At 39.0% G+C, this 18,105-nt stretch overlaps 1 long non-coding RNA gene across 2 annotated transcripts in view; it reads right to left on the bottom strand.

Moving 5' to 3' along the window:
• The window catches only part of LOC133608362 (uncharacterized), a 237,271-nt gene extending 225,411 nt beyond the window's left edge, over positions 1-11,860 (bottom strand). For both annotated transcript variants that reach the window (XR_012050496.1, XR_009815582.2), the window contains exons 1-2: positions 11,746-11,860; positions 4,171-4,260 (exon numbers count right to left, since the gene is read on the bottom strand). This is a non-coding gene — a long non-coding RNA (uncharacterized lncRNA). The remainder of the gene's footprint in view (positions 1-4,170; positions 4,261-11,745) is intronic.
• Between the last annotated feature and the right edge of the window lie 6,245 nt (positions 11,861-18,105).

Here is an 18,105-nt window from a genome sequence, read left to right as displayed (position 1 = left end):
AGTCCATAGGCCGCTGTCACAGAATAATTTTGCTTTATCAGACTTGAAAATAAAAGGTCGAAAATAATGAGCACATCTTCAAAAGAGAGGATGCGTTATGATCTGTCACTGCCGGTCATGTCTGGTTTTGTTTATGTTATTGTAATCCTCTCTCTATAGTATATTTCTGTAGCCATCACTTCTTTTAATTTTCCTGAGGGAACTCTCCTGAAGGAATCAATAAAGTTCTATCCATCTATCTATTCCTTCTAGGGCTGGGCTATATGGCCTTTGTTTAATATCTCGATATGTTTAGGCCATATCGCGATACACGATATAAATCTCGATATTTTGCCTTTGCCTTGAATGCATATAATCACACCAGTATGATGATTCTATGTGTCTACATTAAAACATTCTTGTTCATACTGCATTAATATATGCTCATTTTAAACTTTCATGCAGAGAGTGAAATCGCAACTAAGTCAATTGACCAATACTGTATTTATTAAACATTTATTAAGCAGTGGCACAAACATTCATGTCATTTCAAAACAGAAAGTGCAAGATTGTCAGAGAGATTTTAAAACAAGCTATTAGTGCACTTTTGTGCATGATGTCACTAAGATGGCATATCAAAACAACACTAAATTAAAGTGTACTTACTGTACAGAACGCCACTACAATAGTTTAAAACAAATAAAGTGCACTTTTGTGCATGATGTCACACAAGATATTTCAATAATCTGTCAAATAAAAATAAGCTGCATAATAGGAAATAAAAATCGCTATGTGGTAGGTTACTGCGGACGTTGTCTCATTCTGTTCACTATTTTTTTCATACGGTGTTGATGTGGAAATGTTTGCCTCGGTATTTTGTTGGTGTGACACCAAACAAAGATGTTGACATGCAGAGTTTCAAACACTCTTCATTCTCTAGCGGGTGACTTTTCAAATGATGCTACATATTAGCAGTAATGCTACTTTTTGTAGCAACACTTTTGCCCCACACTTGACATATTACGGTTGTCTGTTCGACATATTCCCACTTGAAGCCAAACCACCGCCAGACAATGGACCCCCTGCTGTTTTTCTTGGGAATTAATTCTTCCTTCATTTGTTAACAGATTCGCACCTTCTTTCTCTCGTATTACCACTCGCACCACAGCTAACGTTACCCATGCCGCTACCTCTCTGCTCCGCGAGGGCGTATACGTATGTGACGTATGTAAGAAGGTGCGCTTGTTTTATGTCTCTGTGAGAAGGAGAGACAACAAAGAGTGAGAAACGGCTGTAGTGTAATGCCCGCAGCTAAAAACAACTGCGTGAGAACGTATACTCGAATATCACCATATAGTAATGTTCTGGGCGATATATCGAGTTTATCGATATATCGCCCAGCCCTAATATATATATATATATATATATATATATATATATATATATATGTATGTGTGGGGAAAAAAAATCACAAGACTATTTCATCTCTACAGGCCTGTTTCATGAGGGGGGTACCCTCAATCGTCAGGAGATTTTAATGGGAGCATTCGCATACCATGGTTTATATAGGGCACGGAGTGGGTGGGTACAGGCTGGCCTAGGGGCGTGGTGATTGGTTCATGTGTTACCTAGGAGGTGTTTCCGTCTATCAGGGCAATCAGGTTTCTTTCGACAGTTACATGCTTTGTTGGTTTTGGAGTTGTTCTGACTGGGGGTCGACGGCTCATTTGCAATTGTTTTGTTGTGGTTTGAGATGATTTGTCGTATATTGTTCATGCAGCTGTAGCTCAGTTTGATGTTGTTCTTGTTGAATACTTTTCTTAGCTGCCGATAAAACCACAAACTTCTACAAAGTAAACAACCTCATCATAGCTGCCGATAAAACCACAAACTTCTACAGAATGGACATACCAGAACACCACACCTTACTGGACAGAAGCATCACCAAATCATACAAAAAAGCGCAACCCAATACCTTACAGAACATCCACCTGGAAAATAAAAGGATCGCGGCTGAACTGGACATTGAGGACAGGGTGGACGCCACAGCCAACAAGGAAGCCTTCATCACATTGAAGGATCACAAACCCAACTTCGCAAATAACCCAACATGCCGACTAATAAACCCAACTAAATCTGAAATAGGAAAAATCAGCAAAATAATCCTGGACAGAGTCAACACAAAAATCAAGGACAAAACACCACTCAACCAATGGAGAAATACAGCAGCAGTAATCAAATGGTTCAACAACATCCAAGACAAACAACAGCACAACTTTATCTCCTTTGATATCGAGGAATTTTACCCTTCCATCACGCAAGACCTACTGACTCAAGCACTAGACTTCGCCTCAGACTACGACTCAATCACAGGCAACGAAAGAAACATCATCATCCACGCAAAAAACTCAATTCTCATCCACAACAGTACACCATGGCAAAAAAAGAACAATGCAACATTTGACGTCACTATGGGAAGTTTTGACGGAGCAGAAACGTGTGAACTCGTTGGGAGTTTCCTCCTCTCACAGCTCGCCAGCCTCAATCTGAACCTTGGTATTTACCGTGATGACGGACTGGCAGTGTGTCGCGCCTCGCCAAGGAGCAGCGAGAATACCAAGAAGCGCATATGCCAAATTTTCAAAGAGAACGGCCTACGGATCACGATTGAAGCCAACAAGCAAACCGTCAACTTTCTTGACGTCACTTTCAACCTGAGAAATAACAGCTACCAACCATTCACGAAACCCAACACAACACTCCAATACGTGCACCATGACAGCAACCATCCACCCACCACCACGAAAAGAATACCTACCGGAATCAATAAAAGGCTATCGATGCTGTCATCTAGCAAAGCTGAATTTGACCAAGCAACCCCCCCGTACCAAAAAGCCCTTGATGAAAGTGGATACAATTTCACCCTCACCTATGAACCCACGCCAGGAAACCAGCCAAAAAAGAACAGAAAACGAAACGGCATCATCTGGTACAACCCCCCATACAGCAAAAACGTCTCAACGAACATTGGACACAAATTCCTCAACCTGATTGACAAACACTTTCCCAAAGACAACAACCTAAGAAAAGTATTCAACAAGAACAACATCAAACTGAGCTACAGCTGCATGAACAATATACGACAAATCATCTCAAACCACAACAAAACAATTGCAAATGAGCCGTCGACCCCCAGTCAGAACAACTCCAAAACCAACAAAGCATGTAACTGTCGAAAGAAACCTGATTGCCCCCTCAACGGGGGATGCTTACAAACATCAGTTGTCTACCAATCTAAGGTAATACGCAAGGACATTAACACATCCGACACATATGTAGGATTAACCGAGGGTGAATTCAAAACCAGATGGAACAACCACAAGGCTTCTTTCAGGAACAAAAACCTGCGAAATACCACAGAACTCAGCAAACACATTTGGGACCTCAAAGACAATAATGTTGAATATTCAATAACATGGCAAATTCTTGCATCCAGCACACCTTACAATAGTGGTAATAAAAGATGCAACCTATGCTTGAAAGAGAAACTGTTTATTATCTACCGTCCAGACCTGTCATCCCTCAACAAGCGCAGCGAAATTGTAACAACATGCCGCCATAGACGGAAACACCTCCTAGGTAACACATGAACCAATCACCACGCCCCTAGGCCAGCCTGTACCCACCCACTCCGTGCCCTATATAAACCATGGTATGCGAATGCTCCCATTAAAATCTCCTGACAATTGAGGGTACCCCCCTCATGAAACAGGCCTGTAGAGATGAAATAGTCTTGTGATTTTTTTCCCCACACATACATATATTGCGCTCTACTACGGTATCGAGCACTATTTTTTGGATAACCTTATTAAGACATATATATATATATATATATATATATATATATATATATATATATATATGCACAAACATACTGTATTTATACACATATACACACACGCATATATATAGACACACACATATATTATATATATATTTATTTTTTAAATACAGTTTTTCTATAAACAAGCAAAGCTTGTACTGTATGTATTACTCAATATGACTTTGTATAAAGTTTATATTTTATAAAGTGTTCATGATAACCTTGGAAGAGATTATTTCCATTTGCATTGTGTCAGTTGGGATTGTTTTTAAAATGGACTTAATGTGTGCCTTGAGTTCAATACTAACCTGTTTCATTGACGATGTCATAAAGTGAGGGCGTGGTCAAATGGATGCAGAGACCTTCATTCAAACATAACAATAAACTCCGCCAAAGTCCTGGAAGGAAACAGTGACGAAAGTTGTAACTTTTAAAAGAGGTTTTCACATTTCTACACCATCAACTACTATAATAGAAGTAAAGTGTGTGTATCAGCAGATAAGGTATGTTTTTTTAGACGGCAATTAAGGTTGCAGCCACACACACTCTCGACTTCCAGGACTGTCAGATTAGAGAAGGTCCTTAATTTGTGTGCCTAGCTAGAGTTTCACTAGCTAATGAGATAGGGCTAATTGCCATCGTTACTGTAATCTCCTGAGGCAAACATGTTTTAAACATACACTCAAGTGATCACACTTAAAAAGCTGCCAGCACAGCTAAAGGTCATTAGCAGCTGCAGCAGCCATGTGATGTCACGGAGAGCGTGCGTTAAAACGCTGCCGAGGTTCACCGAGGTTAAAACATTCATTTGCTAATTCCAGGATGCGTGTTGCCAAAAGAAAACACGCTGTAATTACAAGAGGGAGGGGGGGGCAGTGGAGAACAACACGCTGAGCATGGAGTTCAACATGCAACCAATTTCCCTGGCAAATTAACAATACTTGATAATAATACTGTAACACTTAATACAACACCAACTCTACAAATAGAGAAAAACACTTTAAAATACTATTAATATTCAACATGTATTCAGCTAAAAAAAAAATGCAAGTTACAACAATTACACAATGATACTACAAATAAGAAATACTAAAAAAAATAATATATTGAATAATAAAATATCTAATTAATAATAATCATTTAAAAAACACGTAGGTACTATTCCTAATAAAAAATATTAATCATAATACTACTATTACACATTACATACTACCATTAATAACAAAATATAATATTATTAAAAATAACCATTACAATAGTGACCATTTTACGTATAACAATTAGATAAATTGCTTTAATTATGATCATTATAGAACAAAATTCTAACATTTTTTTTAGTATAATGCATTACACATTTTTGACATTATGATCATCTTTTTGTTTGTTTGCTCTTTATTGGAGAAAAAAATGCATTGTGGTAGACAACTACAATGCATCCAACTGTGTTCATCACAAGGTCAGCTGCAAATAGAAAGCTAATATATACAATCTATGAATTGTTTTTTACATGAATTTAAAAGCATGTCGTACAGAAAATAACTCAGATGATTAGTAGAAAACTGACACATTTGCAATAAAAGTATTCAACTAAGTGGCAAAATATTTGTCATTGTTTGGGTTTGTGACATTTGTTGCATTATTTACCTTTTTTTTTAGATTGTCACTGAAGGCATCAAAACTACGACACCTGGGAAGTGAAAACCATTTCAGGTGACTATGTCTTGAAGCTCATCGAGAGAATGCCAAGAGTGTGCAAAACAGTAATCAGAGCCAAGGGTGGCTATTTTGAAGAAACGAGAATATAAAACATGTTTTCAGTTATTTCACCTTTTTTGTTAAGTACATAACTCCACATGTGTTCATTCATAGTTTTGATGCCTTCAGTGACAATCCACAATGTAAATAGTCATGAAAGTAAAAAAAAAAAAACACATTGAATGAGAAGGTGTGTCCAAACGTTTGGCCTGTACTGTATACATCTTCAGTATGAACAACACCTTTGTTCCTTTGCAGACATGATCAAAAATGAACAATGATGATCGCCACAGTAACTTAATTAATTTAAGTTATTTAGCCTTTTAAATGCTTGGAAAATGCTGAATTTAAGCCAAAAAAACACGTAAAAGTTTATTGAATATGCACATTTTTGACTAATAATAGTCCATATATATGCAAAACGGCAAAGAACCTGTTTTTTTAAACAAATATATTTTGAAAAACCACAACCGCAGAATTCAAAGCGTGAAGTGACAAAGGACGAGTCCATCATCTTGTAGTAAAATATAGAGTCATCAGTCACGTCCTCCATGTTGCTTGCATGTATGTATTCTGTTTTTTATTACCGTGGCAACATGTGGTGGTTCCGCCAGCTTTGAGGTTAAAAAAGACGAGGCCTTGAAGCTTGAAGTCAGAAGCTAAAAATAGTCCAGGTCTTCAGATCCTGGGCCACAAGCCACCAGGAAGTGCTTTGTTTTCCTTTTTTTTTTCTGTCTTTTTTTTTTTTTAGATTTTATAGGAATATTCAGTAAAGCCTGTGGATCTGGTGAACAGGTGGCAGAGCTTAGCTTCCCCCACGGCGCTAAAGCAAACTTCCCCCTTCCATATTTTAGCATGACAAAAAAAGGACCAGTGCTGCTGACTGTATAATGACAAGCGTGTCCTGCTGATATTGGTGAATAACATATGTCGAGTTCTGCCATAACGTAATAATAATAACAAAAATGTGCACGCCTGCAGTCTTGATTGTGTTGCGTATTTTGCGTGACGCACATCGCGGCCCGCCAGGGTAACACGACGCCGCGTGTGTGACATCGCCACCTGTCTCTGGATGTGGACAGACGAAAGCCGCCTGCCGCGCGATCCATCTATCTCCATTACAAATACTAACACTAATGCTAACATTAGCGCTAACATTAGCTACTGTTCTCTTTTCATCCAGAGTCAGGACCCCGGCCAACCGCTTCGGCCCAGATAGTGTAATAGTGTTATATACGATTTGTAAACTCATTTTTTTTATGCGTATAGCAGTCTTATGCGCTTATTTTAATTAGGCAAATATGTGTCACTCAGTTGGGCACAGACTTCCACTAAGTATTTATTAACAATAATTGGCAACACTAAAAAAAATTGGCCCTAGTGTGTGAATGTGAGTGTGAATGTTGTCTGTCTATCTGTGTTGGCCCTGTGATGAGGTGGCGTCTTGTCCAGTGTGTACCCCGCCTTCCGCCCGAATGCAGCTGAAATAGGCTCTAGCGACCCCCCACTTTTTTAACAAAAATAAAATATAGTAAATTGCGTACGTTGCAAGTTTTCATTTCCAGCCCACAGTTTGACTTTTCTTTTTTCTTTTTTTTTTACTGACACGCGCAATTCTGTCACAATTATAGATTATAAAATAAGATATCGTACAATTTTTTTTATTTCACTTTTTTTTTATAAAAAAAAAAAAAGGAAAAATATTAATTAAAAAAGCTATTACACTCATTTGCTTTGTGAACTATAATACAAAGCTAAGATGTGAGTGTTTGTTCAGATTGCTCAGCATATATTGACTTTCATTGGATTGGCATAAAATGCATCAAAGTGGTACCCCGCATCCTTGGATTTGTATGTACACATTCTCATGGGAACATTTTTGGACCCACCTGTTCCAAATGTCTAATTTTAAGCTTCAATTTCAAGATGCATGCAAGAATACAGCTCACTCAACAATATCACTGTCAGTATCTTTGTGTACATTTCAGCATATACGGAGGGCAAGAGCTTAAAAAACATTGCCATGGCAACACTAAACCACTACGCAATCATATTGCTGAACCAGCCAGGACCCCAAGCTAGCGTCGTTAGCATTAGCGAATATGCTAACACGTTTACAAGTGTCTGTGTTAGTAATACTAACTTACAGTGGCATTCTTTTTGTATTGTTTCAGTTTGGTAAAATCACCGTGGACTTATTGAGACTGTTTAGCTAATTGGAAAGCTAGCTTCCACAGCTAGTGGGTCCATGACGATGACTTCTGTTTTGTTTGATCAGCCGTTTTGCTGTGGTGTGACAGGCACCGTTTGGAAACACTTAAGGCAGGTTTCGGGAACCTTTTGGGCTGAGAGAGCCATGAAAGCCAAATATTTTGTATTTCCGTGAGAACCATATAATACTTTTTAACACTGAATACAACTAAATGTGTGCATTTTTAAGTAAGACCAACATTTTTAGAGTATAATACGTCTCTCATTCTTTTTAATAACATTGTTATTCTGAAGCTAACCAATAATAAATAAAATACTTCTTACCATCAATGCGACTTCTTGAACAGGTGCGGTAGAAATGGATGGATGGATTAAAATGCATGAGAATGTTTTATATTTTAAACGTTATTTTTAACACTGTGGTTACCAGCGGAATTATTCATTACTATTTGTGTTAAGCAATGTCAGCTAAGATTTATCAGAGCCAGATGCAGTCATCAAAAGAGCCGCATCTGGCTCAAGAGCCATAGGTTCCCTACCCCTGACTTAAGGTATGTAAACAAACATTTACAAAATATGTTTTACCGATAGATATCTGCGGCTAATAGTCCAGTGAGGCTAATATATGCAAAAATATGTATTTATTCTAAAATTAGGTGGTTGCGGCTTAAATACCGGTGCACTCTGTAGCCCAGAATTTGCAGTAAGTGAAAAATCAAGTGTGTGGCCCGAAAAAAGATTTTGTTTGTGGCCCTATTTATGTCTTTAATATTACTTAATTATTATTAAACCCCTTATTATGTCCTACGTGTCTGTGTCCGTGACATAAACAAGTTGACAGATAGTTCACATGAAGATCCCAAGGAAAAGGAAGAAAGGGTCCAGGCCTTTTATCTTTAAGAAGCTTTAGTGTTTTTCGTCACAGAGAATGCACTTTTCCTTTCCTCTTGTCTAATTGGTCATTTCTCTCTTTGTTTTCTCTTTTCCTTGTTTTTGTTTCGTTTTCATTTTCTTCTCTTTTCTTTTGTGAAACTGTATAAAGAGACACAAAAATATATGTCAAATAAACACTACTAAGTAAATACATTTCCATAAATGTTTGCTGCATAACATCTTTTCACACATACAAACTTGGGTTGTACGGTATACCGGTATTGATATAGTACCGTGATACTAATGGATCATATTCGGTACTATACTGCCTCTAAAAAGTACTGGTCCACCGCCCGTCGTCATCCACAGTCAGCAGTGTTGTAACTACTTCTAAATCACAAATCCTTGTCTCCATGGCGACTAATGGTGTACATTTATTCCAAGTACCATTCCTGTAGGACGAGTGATAGCTATACATGCTTCACTACACACCGCAGCGCCCCGGACTCGTAATATTGAATGCACTACAGCTGTTTTATAGTTACCAAAGTCAAATCAAGATTTTACAACATCTGATCAGCAATTATTAAGACGACCATCTTGATTTTAAACGCACTACACACACGTGAATGACGACCATATTTAGTCAACAGCCATACATGTCACGCTGAGGGTGGCGGTATGAACAACGCCAACACTGTCATAAATATGTGCCATAAAGTGAAACCACACTAAACAACAATGACAATCACATTTTGGGAGAATATTTGCACCGCAACACAACATAAACACTACGGAACAAATTCCCAGAATTCCCTGCAGCACCAACTCTTCCAGGACGCTATGATATAAACAAACGCCATCGGTGAATCTACACCTAACAGTCACTGTAATCATCACAATAGCGTATCTAGTCGATACTACTATGATTACATCAACATTTTTTAGCATCACAAAATCTTATTTCGTTTTTTTTTTTTTTATATTATGTTTATAAACTCAGGAAATATGTCCCTGGACACATGATGACTTTGAATATGGCCAAAAGTATGATCCTGTAACTACTTGGTATCAGATTGATACCTAAATTTGTGGTATCATCCAAAATTAATGTTGAGTATCCAAACCTTAGAAGAATAAGTGATTATTAAATTTTAACAGAAGTGTAGATAGAACATGTTGAAACGGAAAATAAGCAGATATTAACAGTAAATGAACAAGTAGATTAATAATTCATTTTCTACCACTTGTCCTTACTATTTTTGACAGAATAATAGAATGATAAATGACACAATATGTTACTGTATGTCAGCAGCTAAATTAGGAGCCTATGTTTGTTTACTTACTACTAAAAGACAAGTTGTCTTGTATGTTCACTATTTTATTTAAGGACAAACTTGCAATAAGAAACACATGTTTCATGTACCGTATTTTCCGCACTATTAGCCGCACCTAAAAACCACAAATTTACTCAAAAGCTGACAGTGCGGCTTTTAACCCGGTGCGCTTTATATATGGATTAATATTACGATTCATTTTCATAAAGTTTCGATCTCGCAACTTCGGTAAACAGCCGCCATCTTTTTTCCCGGTAGAACAGGAAGCGCTTCTTCTTCTACGCAAGCAACCGCCAAGGTAAGCACCCGCCCCCATAGAACAGGAAGCGCTTCTTCTTCTACTGTAAGCAACCACCCGCCCCGGAAGAAGAAGAAGCACGCGGTGCATGCTGGGATATGTGACGTTTCATTTCCATTTGTGTGTTTATGTAAAGACCCCAAAATGGCTCCTATTAAGTGTGTTGTCTGTCTAATTATAAATAATGCAGACGAGGCGTGTTAACTGAGTTCTCAACGTTTACTCACAGCGTGCTCATAACCACATTCTAACTCCCAGCATACAACAACGCTTCTCAGGGCTACCGCGCATGCTCGTAACTATCGTTGCATGCTGGGTAGTGTAGTTGTTATATTTGCTAGCTCATAACATCACATTAAGAGACACGCTTACGCGCTTAATTCAATACTCGCCGTCATTCCGGGTGGATTGACAAAAGACCTCCAGCCGCTAGATATTGGTGTCAACAGGGCATTCAAAGCTAGACTGCTAACTGCGTGGGAACAATGGATGACCGAAGGCGAACACACCTTCACTAAGACAGGGAGGCAGCGCCGGACGACATTCGCCCAACTTTTCAATTCGGACACCGAAGGAGAAAAATTCGAGGGATTTATGAATGAAGAATAACTTCAGAAAGTGAGCGTTATGTTTATTTTGTGTGTTGTGACATTAACGTTCGAGCAACATTATGTTGCTATTGCTCTGCACTATTTTGAATTTTACTATGTTTGTGATTGCACATTTGCGTACATTTTGGGACAGAGTTGTTAGAACGCTGGTTTTTAATATATTATTAAAGTTTGACTGACCTATCTGACTGTTTTTTTGACATTCCCTTTAGCGCAGCGTAGGCGCGGCTTATAGTCCGGCGCGGCTTATAGTCCGGGGCGGCTTATTGGTGGACAAAGTTATGAAATATGCCATTCATTGAAGGTGCGGCTAATAATCCGGTGCGCCTTATAGTGCGGAAAATACGGTACCGTAGCATTTTTTTGTTAAAATAAAGCCAATAATGCCCTATTTTGTGGTCCCCTTAATTTACAAAAGTACTGAAATACATTTTGGTACCAGTACCAGTACCAAAATATTGGTATCAGGATAACACTAATACAAACACAGCACATACAATAGCATGTAAACGGTGCTCATAAACTGATGTAAATAGCCGTACATAGCCCATGTAACATTCAAAAACTACACATTAATAATTTTTACATATGGAATGGTTGCAAACAACGCAGGATAAGATACATTATATACAAAATTACTGAGAAGGAGAGACACTCCCTTAGAATAGTGAGCTAGCTAGCAGAGAAGCTACATGCTAATTAGCAGCAAGCTAAACAGGAGAGCAAGCTAACGTCGCACAGTACTATTTCTACATTTACACGTCGACATGACACTCATAAAACAGACAAAGGACTTACAGACAATGTTTCCAAGGCACTTTGTGGGAAAAAAACAACAAACAGGCGCGCTGAAACACGTAAATATGTCTCCTGTGTAAACTAGTGAGCGTCAATCTGCCGTGCGGAGACTACCGGAAACTACAGGAGGGAGCAACTCGCCTTCAAAATAAAGGTCCCTTCTCATTACCTTGATAATGTTACGTCACACCCCTGAATTTAAAGTCACCGCCCCACAAGGTTTACATGCACTAAACAAATCATTGACTTAATTTGGTTGAAACTAGCACTTTAAAAAGACATTGAAGTAAGGTCTTTGAACGCACCACATTTATGTGCTATGAGTGAAACTTAAACATAACGTTGTCCGATGCTGCTAACAAATAGACTAATCATATATTTTTTTTACCTTTCTTCAATAACCTTAAACCTCTGTTATGCAATGTGAACATTACTGTGGATTGGTGGAAACGTCCCATTAAAAACGCAGCAATGGGCCCTATTTGTCACAATCCACATCCATGAAGAGGTGAGACTTAAACAAACTTTATTGATCCACAAGGGAAATTGTTCCACACAGTAGCTCAGTTTCAAAGGATGGAAAGGGTAAGGCTGGAAAGGATAATGCAGGTATAAAGTAGACTAAACATGTACAATAATAGCAATATAAAATATAACATATATGTAATATTTACACATTGTATATACAGTATATAATAAATACTGGTATAATAATAAGCGGTAGAAAATGGATGGATGGATGGATTATATGTGTATATAATATATACAATATATAACAAATCCCAATTACCATGTACACATTTACAGTATATGTAACAGCTGCACCAAAAAAAAAAAAAGAAAAAAGAAAAGGGCAGCATAAAATATAGAGTAGATCCAGCAGAAAATATACATTATAAACGAAGAGAGATAGCTAACATAGAAGTGGTCAGGTAATAGATAGATAGATAGATAGATAGATAGATAGATAGATAGATAGATAGATAGATAGATAGATAGATAGATAGATAGATAGATAGATAGATAGATAGATAGACAGATAGATAGATAGATAGATAGATAGATAGATAGTACTTTATTGATTCCTTCAGGAGAGTTCCCACAGGAAAATTAAAATTCCAGCAGCAGTGTACAGAATTGAGAACACATTTATAAAGTAAAAAGTAAATAATGGGGGTATAAATGGATATAAAATAGAAAATATAACAATAAGAATAAAAATAAAAAGCAACAATAATAAACAGATATCATCTATTGCTGCGTGGCGAGTGATTGTACAGCTGGATGGAGTGCGGAATGAAGGAGTTCTTGAATCGAACACTGTGGGAACGAAGCTGAAGGAGCCTGTTGGAGTATGAGCTCCGCTAACCATCAATTGTCTGGTGGAGTGGGTGAGCAGGATTGTCCATGATGGCGAGCAGTTTGTCCAGTGTCCTCCTGTCCCTCACTGACACAAACGCCTCTGACTGCGTGCCAATAGTTTGTCCGGCTTTCCGTATCAGTTTGTCAATCTGGTTTAAGCCCCTTTTGCTGGTGCTGCTCCCCCAACAAACCACTGCAAAGTACAGGGCACTGGCCACAACAGACTGAAAAAAAGATCTCCAACAGCTTGCTGCACACATTAAAGGACCTCAGCTTCCTCAGGAAGAGTCTGCTCATGCCCTTCCTCTATACAACTTTGCTGTTCAAGTGGACTCTCACTCCCAGCCCTGGATCTTGATGGGCTCCACAGGGGTCATTTTCTTCTTGTTATGGATTACGGACTTGGAGGACATGACAGTAATCTCTTACACACATGCAGCATGAATAAGACTCTTCAATTCATAAGGATCAGTATAAAGTTTAAAGGCTTGTTACGTCGGCTCCCCGCCCATCCTCCAACAAACCAAAACAAGTCAATTGTGTGACTGCAATAGTTGCAAGGAAGGAAAAAATGAGTCCCTTGAAGTTCGCTCTCACGCCACATCAAGCACATCAACTAGAATGCCCCACATGTTGATCAAACCAATATTGACTGTTGGGGTTAAAAACACCTGAAAGATGAAATAAAATGACTTTATTTACAGGAACAGGAATGTGTGAGTTGTCATCTTCCCAAGCTGCCACTTATTTGCATTCAAAGTTGGATCTTGCTGAGGTTTTTTTTTTTTGCTTTAGATTTATGGTCCTCCAGTTCTGTAGATGACATCACACCAAGAGGGGACAACATATGGAGTCTGGCGATGGAAAGGGGGAGTTACAAGCATATTTGCCAACCCTCCCGATTTTCCCGGGAGAATCCCGAATTTCAGTGCCTCTCCCAAAAATCTCCCGGGGCAACCATTCTCCCGAATTTCTCCCGATTTCCACCCAGACAACAATATTGGGGGCGTGCCTTAAAGGCACTGCCTTTAGCGTTCTCTCTCACCTGAAAAGGAGACTATTATATATGTCTCCATTATCCATAGGTTTATCTATAACCCATAAAGTAGGCAGGCACGGAGCTATTTCTCAGCGTTTGTTTATTCCAGCTGGCACGTTAATACACTGACACACAACATCCGGATTCCCATCATGCATTGCTTCAAAACTACGGCAAGTAGTAATGTCCAAAAACATAACAGAGACGAAGCAGAAGAACGAAGAAGAGACATGGCGACGACGAGTAAGAAGAAAAAGTATGCTCGCAAGTTCCAAAATGATTGGAAAAAATCATTTCAGTTCATCCAGGACAGCTCGAAGGGGAAGGGGTATGCTGCCTGCAAATTTTGTAGATCAGACTTCTCAATTGAACACTGTGGCCGAACGATATATAATATGTACATATATATATATATATATATATATATATATATATGTATGTGTGGGGAAAAAAAATCACAAGACTATTTCATCTCTACAGGCCTGTTTCATGAGGGGGGGTACCCTCAATCGTCAGGAGATTTTAATGGGAGCATTCGCATACCATGGTTTATATAGGGCACAGAGGGGGTGGGTACAGGCTGGCCTAGGGGCGTGGTGATTGGTTCATGTGTTACCTAGGAGGTGTTTCCGTCTATGGCGGCATGTTGTTACAATTTCGCTGCGCTTGTTGAGGGATGACAGGTCTGGACGGTAGATAATAAACAGTTTCTCTTTCAAGCATAGGTTGCATCTTTTATTACCACTATTGTAAGGTGTGCTGGATGCAAGAATTTGCCATGTTATTGAATATTCAACATTATTGTCATTGGACACAAATTCCTCAACCTGATTGACAAACACTTTCCCAAAGACAACAACCTAAGAAAAGTATTCAACAAGAACAACATCAAATTGAGCTACAGCTGCATGAACAATATACGACAAATCATCTCAAACCACAACAAAACAATTGCAAATGAGCCGTCGACCCCCAGTCAGAACGACTCCAAAACCAACAAAGCATGTAACTGTCGAAAGAAACCTGATTGCCCCCTCAACGGGGGATGCTTACAAACATCAGTTGTCTACCAATCTAAGGTAATACGCAAGGACATTAACACATCCGACACATATGTAGGATTAACCGAGGGTGAATTCAAAACCAGATGGAACAACCACAAGGCTTCTTTCAGGAACAAAAACCTGCGAAATACCACAGAACTCAGCAAACACATTTGGGACCTCAAAGACAATAATGTTGAATATTCAATAACATGGCAAATTCTTGCATCCAGCACACCTTACAATAGTGGTAATAAAAGATGCAACCTATGCTTGAAAGAGAAACTGTTTATTATCTACCGTCCAGACCTGTCATCCCTCAACAAGCGCAGCGAAATTGTAACAACATGCCGCCATAGACGGAAACACCTCCTAGGTAACACATGAACCAATCACCACGCCCCTAGGCCAGCCTGTACCCACCCACTCTGTGCCCTATATAAACCATGGTATGCGAATGCTCCCATTAAAATCTCCTGACGATTGAGGGTACCCCCCTCATGAAACAGGCCTGTAGAGATGAAATAGTCTTGTGATTTTTTTCCCCCACACATACATATATTGCGCTCTACTACGGTATCGAGCACTATTTTTTGGATAACCTTATTAAGACATATATATATATATATATATATATATATAAATATATATATATATATATATATATATATATATATATATATATATATATATATATATATATATATATATATATATATATACAGTATAAGAAATACTTGAAAATATATACACCCATCTCCCGAATTCGGAGGTCTCAAGGTTGGCAAGTATGGTTCCAAGTACAGTTAATTATGTACCCATTACTCAAAAACGAATTGATATTATGAGAAATGACTGTCAGGTTCATTTTCAGGAGCAAAATACACAATAAGAGAACTTGTTCATGAAATTTGGGTCATCTGGACGTTCGGCACGGAGGCTTCTTGAGCAGGTAATGGACTCACACGCAGACATTGGCAGAGGGGGAAAGAGAATTAAACACTTCTCGCGGTTCCCCTGGTGGGAAGAAAGAGAGAAAGAGCCACAGGCTTTCGTTTCCACGCCGACTGATTTGTGAATCTCTTCTCCTTAAACAGCTCTGCGCCTCTGTGCACACGTTTTGGGAGGGAGAGAAGAGACGCTTTCACCCATTTGCACATTAATAAACCTCCAGAAACATTTATTCAATGCTGGGGGAGAGAATAGATGGTGTTTACATGTTGAGGCTTCCCCAGGCAGGACACACCCAGGCCACAAGAGGGTGTAATAATGACATCACCCCTGTCCAATTACCGCCACCGCCGATAACGCTGGTGATGGCGGAGAGGAACACGATATTTACCCTGTTTGCATTATGGACGGACCTGTGATGAGGTGGCGACTTGTCCAGGGTGTACACTGCCTTCTGCCTGAATGCAGCTGGGATAGGCTCCAGCGACCCCGAAAGGGACAAGCGGTAGAAATTGGGTGGATGGATGCATTATGGACACAAGCAAAGGTGAGGATTACATCAGCTAAAGTAGGTTTTTAGTTTTCTTAGATAAAAGTACAAACAATAATCAGACCATCCTCATTGTAGTTTGCTTACATGTATAACTTTCTCCAAAACTGCCACAGAAATATGTGTTTTATGCCACTTCTTCATCTCATTTTGTCCACCAAACCTTTTATGTTGTGTGTGAATGCACAAAGGTGAGCTTTGTTGATTTTATTGATTTAGTCAATCCATTACTGCAAGCTAATCGGTGCTCACATGCTATTTAGGCGAGATGTATGTACATATTGCATCATTATGCCTCGTTTGTACAAACCCCGTTTTCATATGAGTTGGGAAATTGTGTTAGATGTAAATATAAACGGAATACAATGATTTGCAAATCCTTTTCAACCCATATTCAATTGAATGCACTACAAAGACAAGATATTTGATGTTCAAACTCATAAACTTTTTTTTTTTTTTGCAAATAATAATTAACTTAGAATTTCATGGCTGCAACAGGTGCCAAAGTAGTTGGGAAAGGGCATGTTCACCACTGTATTACATCACCTTTTCTTTTAACAACACTCAATAAACGATTGGGAACTGAGGAAACTAATTGTTGAAGCTTTGAAAGTGGAATTCTTTCCCATTCTTGTTTTATGTAGAGCTTCAGTCGTTCAACAGTCCCGGGTCTCCGCTGTTGTATTTTACGCTTCATAATGCGCCACACATTTTCGATGGGGGACAGGTCAGGACTGCAGGTGGTCCAGGAAAGTACCCGCACTCTTTTTTTACGAAGCCACGCTGTTGTAACACGTGCTGAATGTGGCTTGGCATTGTCTTGCTGAAATAAGCAGGGGCGTCCATGAAAAAGATGACGCTTAGATGGCAGCATATGTTGTTCCAAAACCTATATGTACCTTTCAGCATTAATGGTGCCTTCACAAATGTGTGTTTTACCCATGCCTTGGGCACTAATGCACCCCCGTACCATCACAGAAGTGTCAAAAGATGGAGCTAATTGTTTCAATGACATTCAGACTTTACTTAAATCAATAACGGAGCAGCATCTCCTCATTCGGAAACATCAACAAGGCCGGAAATGTGTCCCGTGAAAAACCATCCGACCGGAACTCTCTAATAACTAAAGTTCCTTGGGTGAATAATGTAAACTCACTACACCGTTGTAACACGTGGTTTGGCATTGTCTTGCTGAAATTAGCAGGGGCATCCATGATAACGTTGCTTTGATGGCAACATATGTTGCACCAAAACCTGCATTTCAGCATTAATGGTGCCTTCACAGATGTGTAAGTTCCCCATGACTTGGGCACTAATACACCCCCATACCATCACAGATGCTGGCTTTTGAACTTTGCGCCTATAACAATCCTGATGGTTATTTTCCTCTTTGTTCCGGAGGACACAACGTCCAC

The sequence above is a fragment of the Nerophis lumbriciformis genome, linkage group LG06 (genome assembly GCF_033978685.3).
Source record: "Nerophis lumbriciformis linkage group LG06, RoL_Nlum_v2.1, whole genome shotgun sequence".
Taxonomy (NCBI): domain Eukaryota; kingdom Metazoa; phylum Chordata; class Actinopteri; order Syngnathiformes; family Syngnathidae; genus Nerophis; species Nerophis lumbriciformis.
This window is presented reverse-complemented; position numbering and strand designations above follow the sequence as displayed.